At 34.1% G+C, this 13,092-nt stretch overlaps 1 long non-coding RNA gene and 1 pseudogene across 1 annotated transcript in view; one reads left to right on the top strand and one right to left on the bottom strand.

Annotated features, from left to right (window-relative positions):
* The window catches only part of LOC144380248 (uncharacterized), an 882,993-nt gene that overhangs the window by 206,863 nt on the left and 663,038 nt on the right, over positions 1-13,092 (top strand). The gene's annotated exons all lie outside the window — the stretch shown is intronic.
* Positions 10,885-11,736, bottom strand: LOC118555877 (small ribosomal subunit protein eS1 pseudogene; annotated as a pseudogene).

The following is a 13,092-nucleotide window of genomic DNA, read 5'->3' as shown; positions in this document are numbered from 1 at the left end:
GTTTTTTGGCTTCATGTGATTTGTTTAAAGAGGCAGCAAAATGAATTGAAGTGGAAACAGTGTTCTATCTGGGTCCTGTTTATCCTCATAGAATTTGGTCCTTACACTCAAATAAGAGGAATTCTTTAGCTGTTGTTCGGTTTTGTTATTACATTGGTTCAAGCATAAGAAATGTAAATGATTAAGAAACAAAAAAATTGTCCAATTGCAAGTACGCTCAAAGAATTTTGTCCCTAAAAGGCACATCTACTGGGATTTTAATCAGACAAGACAATCATTTTAATTCATTTTTTTTCATAGTATTCAGTTTCTGGAATATCTCCAAGGAAACTGACATGCTATATAAGGATGAGATAGATAAACAGTGAAGAGGATCATTGCCTGAAATTGCTACTCCCTAAGCTCTTCCACTGAAGGTCAATGTGATGGTGGTTAGCATATTTGTAGGATAAACCGTAACGTGCATTGGCTTAGTAGGTAAATGAACATGCATGTGCTTTTTCAAAAGGACTCTCTGTAGGTGTAATCTCCAAGATCCCTATTTGAAGTTGCAAATATAGATTATTTTGAATAACAGTATAGCCCTTATCAACTCCTGTGAAAGAATAAAAGCAAAATGGTAATAGATAATAAGACACAACAGCAGATATTTTCACTTTATAATATTGTGGACTACAATCTGTTTCTCAGTATAACCTTTGATCTAGACTTTTACAGTCATATAGTACCACAGATGTTAACATTTATGTTTGAAATAATTTTTTTTTTTGCTGGAAAATCCAGAAATAGAACACAATCATTTAAAATCTTGTTTAATAAAATAATGTTTTTTTAAAATGACATTTTAAAAATGTTTGTGCCAGAGTGTGAAATTTGCATTGTTTTTTTTTGTGGTGGTATAAATTGATACAATTTTTTTTTTTTTTTACTAAATAATCTGTGAACTGAGAAGGTAATTTTTTAAAAACAATTTTACATCTATCAGTTGCGTGACCCAGAGCATATATAACTTAATCTTTTTGAGCCAGCTTAGTTTTACAACACCACTACCCCTGGGAGCTAACATTTTTTGTACACTTATTATGGGACTAGTAGTATACTGAAAAGTTTTACTTATCACACTGCATCTGTGTGGAGTAGGTATGATTAACCTCTATGAGCTTTAGTTTCTTCATCTGTAAAATAGGGATAATTGACTTGCCTAGAATTTCACAACTAAGAAGTGTCCAGGAATTGAACGTAAGTGTGTTGTACTCTACAATCTAGGGCACTTTTGACCACATACAATACTGCCTAGTGTATTACCCTCCCATGGCAAGGAGGGAAATACATCCCAACCCTATGTGTTCTGCGGGCTGATACTTGGTGTATTCTTTCTTCTCCCTTCCAATATACTAATTTAGGTCAAAGACTACTAGATTTTCCATCCTGCTTCTTCCCTTTCCCTTTGATTTTCTGGAAGGAACAAAAAACCCAGTCTTCTTAAAACACAAATTTGATTGTATTGTTCTCTGATAAAAATAATTTAGTGGTTTCTGATTGCTCTCAGAAGAAAGTCTAAAATACTTACTACCATTTTCAAAGTACATGATCCGACCCTGGCTACCTTCCTGGCACCATCCTGCCTCATGCTTGCTCTAGGTTCCAAGGCTCCACACTTCTTCCTGTTACAGGTTCTTTAGAGGAACACTTCCTTTTCTTGGAGACATTTTTCTCTACTCATCATCTATTAACTTTCTCAAGAAAATGTTTCCTTTTCATATAGTCAGTCAGTTTCCTTGGTTAAATGCTCTAAGTGAAAAGCATTATATTGCTTTATAGCGTTTAGCTCAGTTCATAGTGTTTTCTGTGCATTTGTTGACCATCACACAAAAGATCCGCCTTATTATTTAAGAGAGGACTAGAGGGTGACTTCAGCAAGATAGTGGAATTGGAAGCCCTGGACCCTCCTTCCCCTCTTGAACACATTGATTCAACAACAGTATATGGACAAATTCCCTTAGTGAGAAATCCAGAAATTAGTTGTGAGATTCCTGCACCAGGGGAGAGTACAAAACCAGCCACATTGAAGTGGGTGGGAAAAATTGACACACTCTCTGACCATAACCCTACTTCTGACATAGCACCATACAACCAGAAGAAACCCCCAGCTCCTAGCTTCTCCCTGGGGGAAGGAAAAGAGCTGGGCTGTGAGTCCAGTGTTCCAACTTTTCTGGGGGCTGCTCAAGATACTGGCTTCTGTCTTACCTGTCTTGGCACACTGATGGGACCTGGCATGTTCTAGGCACCTCAGGATCAGTGAGAACAAAGATGGTGGTTTGAATTAGCATGCAAACAGTCACCATAGCCCCTCCTTCAGGCTCCACACCCAGCAAGCAGGTAAAAAAGCCCAGATCCCAGCTTCTGCCTGGGTGGGGAATAAATTGGACTATATATTTAAATTTTCCAAAATTTCCACAGGCTGTCCAAGGTACTAGAGCTGTATCGCCTGTCTTGGAGCACTGATGGGACCTACCATACTCTACATTTGGTAGAGTACAGAGAAGGCTCTTACTTCAGTAGTGAGGAATAATTATCCCTGGACTGAGCATACCTCAGTGCTACCTAATGAATATCAATAGAAAAATTAAAAAAGATCAAATCATTTGGAGTAACTTAAATGCATTTCAGAACCAAGCTCAAGAATATGGGAATATAAAAAATCCTGTACCCAACAAGGTGAATTCTAAATGTCTGGCATTCAGTGAAAACTTATGAAGCATGCAAAGAAGCAGGGAAATACAGTTCGTAATGAGGAAAAAAATAATCAAAACCAACTCAGAACTGACATGTATTAGAATTACAGGCAAGGACACTAACACATTTATTATAATTGTATTCTATATATCCTAAAAGTTAGTTAGACACATAGAAGATATAAAATAGATCTAAATTGAAATTCTGAGTATGAAAACCACAATGCATGAGATGAAGAATACACTGGATGGGATTAACAGCAGATTAGATATTGTAGAAGAAAAGGTTAGTAAACATGAAAAGACGTAACAGTAGAAACTGAACAAAGCGAAGAGATAAAAGAGAATAAAAAAATGCATAGAGCATCAGTGAACTGTAGGAAGACTTTGAAGAGCACTGGAAATGTAACTCTATGGGCAAATACAGAATTTTATTTTAATTTTAAATTTTACTTATTTCTTGTTTTTAAATATCTTTGAAAGATCATTGGCTGTTCAAACAAAAATAACAACATAGTGTGGCTTTATAATGTATATAAAAACAAAAAATATGACAATAGGATAAAGGGGGAAGTGGAGAATAGAAAGCTTTTATACTATATGGGAAGTGGTATAATATCACTCAAAAGTAGACTGTGATAAAGGTGAATACTGTAAACCTTAGAGCAGTAAAAAAAAAAAAACCAACAACAAACCCACTAAAATAACAAGACAAAGAATTATGGCTCATAAATCCACAAAGGAAATAAATTGAATTCATAAAAATATTTAATTTATATAATAGAAGGCAAAAAAAATGAAAAAGGAACATGAAAGATAGGACTAATAGAAAACAATAAGACAGAAACCTAATTATATGAATAATTGCTTTAGATATAAATACTCTAAATACCTCAAGGAAAAAGTGAAGATTTTTAGGTTGGTTAAAAAGCAGGACATTGTGTATGCTGCCTACAAGAAATGTACTTAAATGTAAAAGTAAAACAATGGAAAGTAAAAGTAAAACAATGGAAACAGCTACCATGCTAACACTGATCAAAAGAAACCTGGAGTGACTATTTTAAAATCAGACAAAGTAGATTTCAGAGAAAAGACTCTTACCAGGGAAAAAGGTGAATCATAATGATAAAGGAATCAATTTATCAAGAGGACATAATGATTCTAAATGTGTATGCACCTAATAACAGATCTTCAAATACATGACAGTAAAACTGACAGACCTGCAACTAATAAATAGACAACTCCACAATTTTTTGTCATAGATTTTAATACATCTCTCTCAATACTTGATAGGAAAAATAGATATTTGGTCAAGAAGACTCAAAATTGTTAAGATGTATATTATCCCTTAATTGATCTATGGATTCAGTGCAATCCCAGTCAAAATCCCCAACAGTCTTTGTGTGTGGAAATAGACAAACTGATTCTAAAATTCATATAAAAAACACAAAGGACTTAGAATAGCCACAACTTCTTTGAAAAAGAAGAATAAAGAATATCCGACCTGATTTCAAGACTTAATATAGAGCTGCATAATCAAGACAATGTGGTGATGGTTTCCTGAGTGTATACATATGTCAAAACGAATCACATTTTACAGTTTAAATATGTGCAATTTATTGTATGTCAATTATACCTCAATAAAACTGCTAAAAATGATTACTGCAAAGAATCATGAATTTTAAATTATGTCAATAATGCAAGCAAAAGAGCAAACACTGGAAAATGATAGAGTCACATTTTTTTTATTCCTCTACAAGCCTGCTGGCATGCACAGGGAGACTAAAAACAACAAGCTAATCAAGTCAAACAAGTAGACTGAAAAAAAAAATTTTTCTAGGAAACTACTTGATATATACATTACAGACATGATTATTAATATACCACATTCTGTTTATTTTGCCTTGAGATATTGACTAAAGCTTGTATGAAATCTTCACCCTTAGCAAGATATTTAAAAATGATACATCCAAAACATGAAGCAAATCCTATGTGATTGGTAAATAAGCATTATGACTTATTTTAGGAAGCTGATGATGTTCTTTCTTTTCCTTTTTAAAGATTTCTGCGTTGTGGGGGATAGCTAGTTTAGCTTTGCTAAAACATAGTTTTGAAAGAATTGAACTAAGAGCCAGACCTTTGAGTCATAGTGATATACTTTTTTTTTAAAAGATTTTATTTATTTATTTGACAGAGAGAGACACAACGAGAGAGGGAACACAAGCCGGGGGAGTGGGAGAGGGAGAAGCAGGCTCCCCGCAGAGCAGGGAGCCCGATGTGGGACTCGATCCCAGGACCCTGGGATCATGACCTGAGCCGAAGGCAGTCGCTTAACCGACTGAGCCACCCAGGCGCCCATAGTGATATACTTTTAATGACAGTAACAAGGTTGCTTATTCCAATAATACATTAAATAATTATTTTTAAAATATGGGTCATTTCATTTTTATTTCATATTTAAAAAAAGTCTTTTATCCTGTATTTATAATGTATGGGTAGACTTGTATATATATAAAATTTATAAATAAGTGTACGTATATTAGGGGAAAAATCCAAAGAAGAAACAAGCCTCTTGGGAATATTCAAGAAGTATGCAGACTGTCTAAGTGAATGCTACTGAATTCAGAGAGAATTTATGAGTGTGTTTCTTGCAGTTCACCCTACAGGGCTAGTTCAAGTTTGAACTTAATAACATTGGAACTTAATAGTCCTGAAAAATATAGCATTTTGGACATATTCTATTTTGTGTTTTATAGAAAGTTGTTGAGATGTTGACCTACAACTATTTATACTAAGCCCAAAAAAGATTTCAAATTGCAGAGAAAATACTGGAAACTTTCTCTAGTCCTATTGAATGGTGTGGGGCATACAAAATGTGGAATTAAGATCATGCCTCTATCTTTCCAATTCATGTTATTTATTAAGAGCAGTCAAAGCTTTAAAAAAGTCAAAGAACAGTAGTCACACACCTAGGATTTACTAAAACCATCTCAAATCAAACAGTCAAATAGCAAATTTATTGCAGAGTTTCTGTTGTGATTGAGGAAATATTTTGATTCAGTAGTAAGAAAAAATCATAATACAAAACTATAGAGATTATGATTTTAATTATCTGCTCAAATACATTTTGATATCTGTCTTTTTAGTTTTGTTTTTAAACAGAGTAGTTGCTTTGGGATATGGATTTGTTATTTTATTTCTGCTTTTTAAATTTATATACTTTACACATTTTATATGATTATATGTTTCTTAATTATCTGAAAAAATTCTCTAACAATTTTGGGTAGCTTTACATATCATTTCACATTTTTTACTTTTTAAAAAATCAATTAAATATATTTATAATCAATGTGATTTTAATCTTACAACTTTAAAAAATAATCATTTAAAAATTCAGAAAATGGGGCGCCTGGGTGGCTCAGTCGTTAAGCGTCTGCCTTCGGCTCAGGTCATGATCCCGGGGTCCTGGGATCGAGCCCCGCATCCGGCTCTCTGCTTGGCGGACAGCCTGCTTCTTCCTTTCCCACTCCCCCTGCTTGTGTTCTCTCTCTCGCTGTCTCTCTCTGTTAAATAAATAAATAAAATCTTTAAAAAAAAATTCAGAAAATGGGAACTCTCTTTTGTTAACCTATGAACCATATCTTTAATTTCAAAGAGAAATTTGTATCATAGGGCAGTGACATAGTGAGGATATTTTGTATAAGATACTCTTTGCATCTTTATAAGTAATCTTTTTTTTTTTTTTTTAAAGATTTTATTTATTTGACAGAGAGAGAGAGACAGAGAGGGAACACAAGCAGGGGGAGCGGGAGAGGGAGAAGCAGGCTTCCCGCGGAGTAGGGAGCCCGGCGTGGGGCTCGATCCCAGGACCCTGGGGTCATGACCTGAGCCGAAGGCAGACGCTTAACGACTGAGCCACCCAGGTGCCCCTTTATTGTCATATTTTTCTCCATATAACATATGTTTAAATATGATATGGGAACTAATCTGTACTTTCTCTTTTTAAGTTATCATATTAGAGATGCATGCATTTTTGGGTAATAGCTTTATGGAGGTATAAATAACATACAATAAACTACACATATCTAAGGTATATAATAAGTTTTGATGTATGCTACACCCATGAGATCATCACCACAATTAAGATAGTGAACACATCCATTACCCCCAGAAGTTTCCACTTGCGCCTTTGTAATCCCTATCTCCCCAGCTGCACAAACCTTTCCTTTACTCCCAACATGCTCTTAGGCAACCACTGATCTGCTTGCTATCACTACTGGTTAGTTTATGTTTTCTATAATTTTACATAAATGATATTATACAATAAGTACTATTTTTGGTTTCTTTTTCTTTAATGTACAGTGTTATATTAGTTTCAGGTGTACAATATAGCAATTCAGCAATTCTATACATTACTCAGTGCTCATTGTGATAAGTGTACTTTTAATCCCCTTTACTTATTTCACCCATCCCCCCCACCAACCTCCTCTCTGGTAACCACCAGTTTGTTCTCTGTAGTTAAATAGTTAAGTTTATTTTTTGGTTTGTCTCTTTTTTCTTTGTTCATTTGTTTTATTTCTTAAATTTTTAAAAAAATTTATTTCTTAAATTCCACAAATGAGTGAAATCATATGGTATTTGTCTTTCTCTGACTGGCTTATTTCACTTAGTATTATACCCTCTGGATCCATCCATGTTGTTGCAAGTGGCAAGATTTCATTCTTTTTTTTATGGCTGAGTAATATTCCATTTTATATATATATATTTATATATATATTTATATATATATATTTTTATTTGAGACAGAGAGAGAGAGAGAACACAAGAGGGGGTAGGGTGAGAGGGAGAAGCAGACTCCCTGCTGAGCAGGGAGCCCAATGTGGGACTCAATCCCAGGACTCCAGGATCATGACCTGAGCTGAAGGCAGTCGCTTAACCAACTGAGCCACCCAGCACCCTAAATATATATATTTTATATATATATATATATATATATATATATATATACACCACATCTTTATCCATTCATCTGTTGATGGACACTTGGGCTGCCTCCCTAATTTGGCTATTGCAAATAATGCTGCAATAAATATAGGGATGCATATATCTTTTCAAATTAGTGTTTTCATATTCTTTAGGTAAATACTCAGTGGTACGATTATTGGATCTTAGGGTAGTTCTATTTTATTTTTTTTAAAGTAGTCTCCTTGCCCAGCATGGAGCCCAATGTGGGGCTTAAACTCATAACCCTGAGATCAAGACTTGAGCTGAGATCAACTGTTGGATGCTTAACTGACTAAGGCACCCAGGCATCCGAGGGTAGTTATATTTTTAATTTTTTGAGGAACTTCCATACTGTTTTCCACAGTGGCAGCACCAGTTTGCATTCTCACCAACAGTGCACAATAATTTTTTCTCCACATCCTCATGCTCTGGCTTCTTTCATTCAGATTAATTGTTTTGAGATTCATCCACGTTTGTATTGTATATTAATAATTTATTTCTTTCTATTTCTGAGTAGTATCCCATTATATGATATACCAATTTATTCATCCATTTACCCATTGATGAACTTCTGGGTTGTTTCTAGTTTTTAGCTTTTACAATTATATCTTTTATGAACATTTGTGCACAAGTCTTTGAATGGACATATACTCTTAAGTAAACAACTAGAAGAGGAATGGTTGGATCATATGGTAGGTGCATATTTAACTTTTAAAGAAAATTCCCATTTGTTTCCAAAGTGATCCTACCATGTTACTTTCCCATTAGCAGTATATGAACATTCCAGTTCCTCCACATTCTTGCCAACACTTGGTATGGTCATTAAAATTTTTTTTAACCATTTAAGTGGATGCATAGTGGTATCTAGTTGTGATTTTAATTTGTATTTTCCTAATGACTAATGATGTTGAACATTGTCTCATATGCTTATTTGCCATTCATATGTTTTCTTTGTTGAAGTTTCTGTTCAAATCTTTTGCTCATTTTGAAAAACTGGGTTTTTGGTTTCTTATTGTTTTGAGAGTTTTTTAAAATATATTCTGAATACAAGTCCTTTATCAAGAGGTGCTTTGCAAATGTTTTCTCCCAGTCTTTTGCTCGTCTTTTCATTGTCTTAAGTGTCTTTTAAGGAGGAGTAATTTTAAATTTGATGAAGTCTGTGATGATTAATTTTATGTGTTATCTTGAGTGGGTCATAGGGTTCCCAGATATTTGGACCAACATTATTCTGAGTGTGTCTGTGAGGATGTTTTTGGACAAGATTAACATATGAATCTGTATACTGAGGAAAGCAGGTAGGGCTGTTATCCCTGATTTGGGAGCCCATTGACCTCCTGTGAGGAAAAGGGAACTCCTAATTGACTGCTTTGAGCCTAGGACATTGGTCTTTCCTGGCTTTGGACTCAAATGGAAACATTGGCTCTTCTTTAGTCTCAGGTTTGTTGACTTTCAGATGGAATTATACCATCATCTCTCCTGGTTCTTAGGCCTTTGAACTCAGACTAGAATCACATATCGACTGGGTCTCCAGCTTTGCTGACTACATATCTTGACACTTCTTAGCTTTCATAATTGCATAAGCCAATTCCTTACAATAAACTTCTTTCTATGTATACATCCTATTGGTTCTGTTTCTCTGGAGAATACTAATACCAAGTCCAATTTAACAATTTGTTTTTTAATTGATCATTGTTTTAGCTTCATATCTAAGAAAATTTTCCCTAATCCAAGTCACAAAGGTTTTCTGCTATGTTTTCTCTGGAAGTTTATAATTTTCAGTTTATATTAAATCTGTGATTGATTTTGGATTAATTTTGGTATGTGGTATGTATCAAAATTATTATTATTATTATTTTTGCTTATGGATAGCCAATTATTCCATCACCATGTGTTTATTTTATTTTCTAGGGGGAGAGAGAGAGAGAGAGAGAGCACAAGCATGCAAATGGGGGCAGGGGGGGGTGAGAAGCAGAGGGAGAGGGAGAGAGAGTCTGAAGTGGGTTCCACACCTACAGGGAGCCCCACATGGGGCTCTATCTCATGACACTGAGATCATGACCTGAGCCAAAATCAAGAGTTGGACGCCCAGCTGACTGAGTCACACAGACTCCCTTCCATCAGCACATGTTTAAAAGATTTTTCTTTCTCCACTGAATTGTTTTTATACCTTTGTTGAAAATCAATTGTTCATGTATGTCTGGGTCTAATTTCTGAATTCTTTATTCTGTTATATGGACCTATTTATTTTTATGGCAATAACTCACTCTTTTGATTATTGTAGCTTTATAATTATAATGTTAGTCCTCAAATTTAAAAGTTGTTTTGGGGATTCTAGGTCCTTTGTGTTTACCTATGAGTGTTAGGATCAGTTTGTCCATTTCTACAAAAAAATTCGACTTGGATTTTGATTGTGTTGTATTGAATTTATAGATCAGTTTGGGTAGAACTTCTGTCTTCTGATTCATAAACATGGTTTATCTCTTCATTTACTTGGGTCTTCTTCAGTTTCTCTCAACAATGTTTTGTAATTTTCTGTGTTCAAATTTGTTCCTAATAATTACATATTTTTGTTGCTATTGTAAATAATATATTGAAAAATTTCAACTTCCAGCTGTTTGTTGTTGGTAAATGAAAATATAATTGATTTTGTATGTCGATCTTATATCCTGCAACCTTTTAAATTCACTTACTAGTTCTAGTTGCTTTATTGCACATTCCATCATATTTTTTTTACATAGATAATCATGTCATCTGTGAAAAAAGACCACGTTTCTTCTTCCTTTCCAAACTGGCTGCCCTTTATTTCTTTTCCTTGCCTTATTGCTCTGGCCAGAGTCTCCAGTACAGCGTTGAACAGAACTGGTGAGAATAGGCATCTTTATTTTGTTCTTGTTCTTAGGAGGAAAATATTTAGTTTTTTACCATTATGTTTGATGGTAGCTATAAGCTTTATGTAGATGCCTTTATTGGGTTGAGAACATTCCCTTCTATTTGTAGTTTGTTGAGAATTTTTTTAAAAATAAGGAATTAACATTGGATTTTGTCAAATGTATTTTCTGTATCTACTGAGATTATCATATAGTTTTTTAAAAAATTAAAAATATGGTATTTTACATTGATTTTTGAATGTTGAGCCAATAGTGTATTTTTTTAAAACATCACAAATAAGGTTTTTTATTTGTCACCATTAAATGTCTGAATTTTAAACAGATTCTTGGACTGGTGGCTCATATCAATCAGCTCGTTCAACTTTAGCATGGGTCTCATCCCCGGTAGCTTTTCCAGAACTACTGCCTTCACCATGAAGCTCCATGAGCTTTCCCAATTCAAACTTGGGCTTCTTCAGCATTTTTACTTTTCTAACGAAGATATCATGGAATGGATAAATAGACTGACAAACTTTTTCTATATCTTTTCCAATGCTGTCTGGAATCAATTTATTGACCACTTCTTTCAAGTCATTTGTCTGCACCTCTTGGGTCATGATTTCCATCATCTTTTTCTGAATTTGACAGACCTGTTGGTGCTGAGCGTAAGAGGTCTTCCAAATCTGATTATTGCTTTTTTTAGTAAAACCAACACAAAACTGATGAAGCAAATAACCGTCGGTAGACTTGACATCAACATGAGCTTCAATCATGGTCTGCCATTTTTTGACCATGGAACACATTTTGTCATGGGTAAGATCCATGCCATGGAAATTAGTCAGGCAGTTTTTGCCCTGAACATCCTCAGTAATTAGCTTGAATTTTCTAAATGCAACTACATCATTCTGCAGATCAGCAAGGCTCATTTCAAAAACATGACCCTTGAGGCCATCAGATGTGATTTTGGTTCCTTGAGTTCTTGTGACTAATGTTTTCCCAATATTTCTTATATTGAACGTAGCTGGTGCTTTCACATCTTACCAATCTTTCTTAGAAAATGGATCAACCACTTTCTTCTTGGCTCCCTTTTTGCCACCTTTCATAAGGCGCTTGTTCTTGCCCACCGCCATGGTGCTGCTCAGGGAGCCAAAAGGCCAATAGTGCATTTTTAAGATTAAATTCAACTTGGTCATGATGTATTATACTTTTTGTACAACATTGGAATTGTTTTGCTAAAATTTTGCTTAGAATTTTTGTATTCATGATCATGAGAGTTACTGGTCTGTAATTTTCTTTTCTTGTAATATCTTTGCCTGATTTTTGTATTAGCATAATGCTGGTCTTATACAAAGAGATTGGAAAGTACTCTTTAATTTTTAAATTTCTACAGCAGTTTATGTAGAATTGGTATTATTTCTTTGTTAAATATTTGGTAGATTTTACCAGTGAAGCTATTTGGGCCTGGACTTTTGTTTGTGGGAGAACTTTTAACTCCAATTACAATTAATGTAATAGATATGAGTTATTTAGGTTACTTCTTCTTGAGTGAGACTTGGTACTTTGTGCCTTTCAAAGAACATGTCCATTTCATCTAAATTGTTTATTGACATAAAATTATTCATAATATTTGCTTATCTTTAGAATCTATAATGATTTCGCTTCTTTTATTCCTGATATTGGTAATTTGTTTTCTCTGTGTCTCTCTCTCTGAAAAATCTTGGGAGAGGTTATCAGTATTTCTGGTTTCCCAAAACAACCAGATTTTTGTTTTGTTGATTTTTCTCTCATTTTTCTGTTTTTTATTTTATTGACTTTCATTTTTTAATTTCTTATCCTTTGTTAACTTTGGGTTTAGTTTGCTCTTCTTTTCATTTTCAAGATGAATGCTGAGGTTGTTGGTTAGAGACCTTTCTCCTCTTCCTCTTCCTTGTCTTTCTCCTCATCCTCCTTCATCTTAAATTTAGGTATTCAGTACATATTTTGTCCCAACTACTACTTTAGAAGTATTCTTCAAAATTTGATATGTTGTGTTTTCATTTTCATTCATTTGAAAAGCTTTCTAATTTTTCTGTTAATTTCTTCTTTGACTTATGGGTTATTTATAAGAATCTTATTTCATTTCCAAATATTTTGGGATTTCTGGAGATATTTCTGTTAATGATTTTTATCTTAATTTCATTATATTCAGAGAATATACTTTGTTTGACCTGAATTTTTTCATATCCACTATCTTCTTCAGTTTTTAATTTTTATCTTTAATTTACTTCTAATATTTCAACCATCCTTCCACCTTCCCTCTGGTAACCATCAGTATGTTCTCTATAATTAAGGGTCTAAGTCTTGGTTTGTCTCTCTCTCCTTTTTTTTCCCTTGCTCATTTGTTTTGTTTCTTAAATTCCACATGTAAATGAAATTGTATGGTATTTGCCTTTCTCTGACTGGCTTATTTTACTTAGCATTATACTCTCTAACTCCATCCACGTTGT

This window comes from Halichoerus grypus, chromosome 15 (genome assembly GCF_964656455.1).
Source record: "Halichoerus grypus chromosome 15, mHalGry1.hap1.1, whole genome shotgun sequence".
Lineage (NCBI taxonomy): Eukaryota > Metazoa > Chordata > Mammalia > Carnivora > Phocidae > Halichoerus > Halichoerus grypus.
The sequence above is the reverse complement of the archived record's forward strand: the minus strand, read 5'-3'. Positions and strand labels throughout refer to the sequence as shown.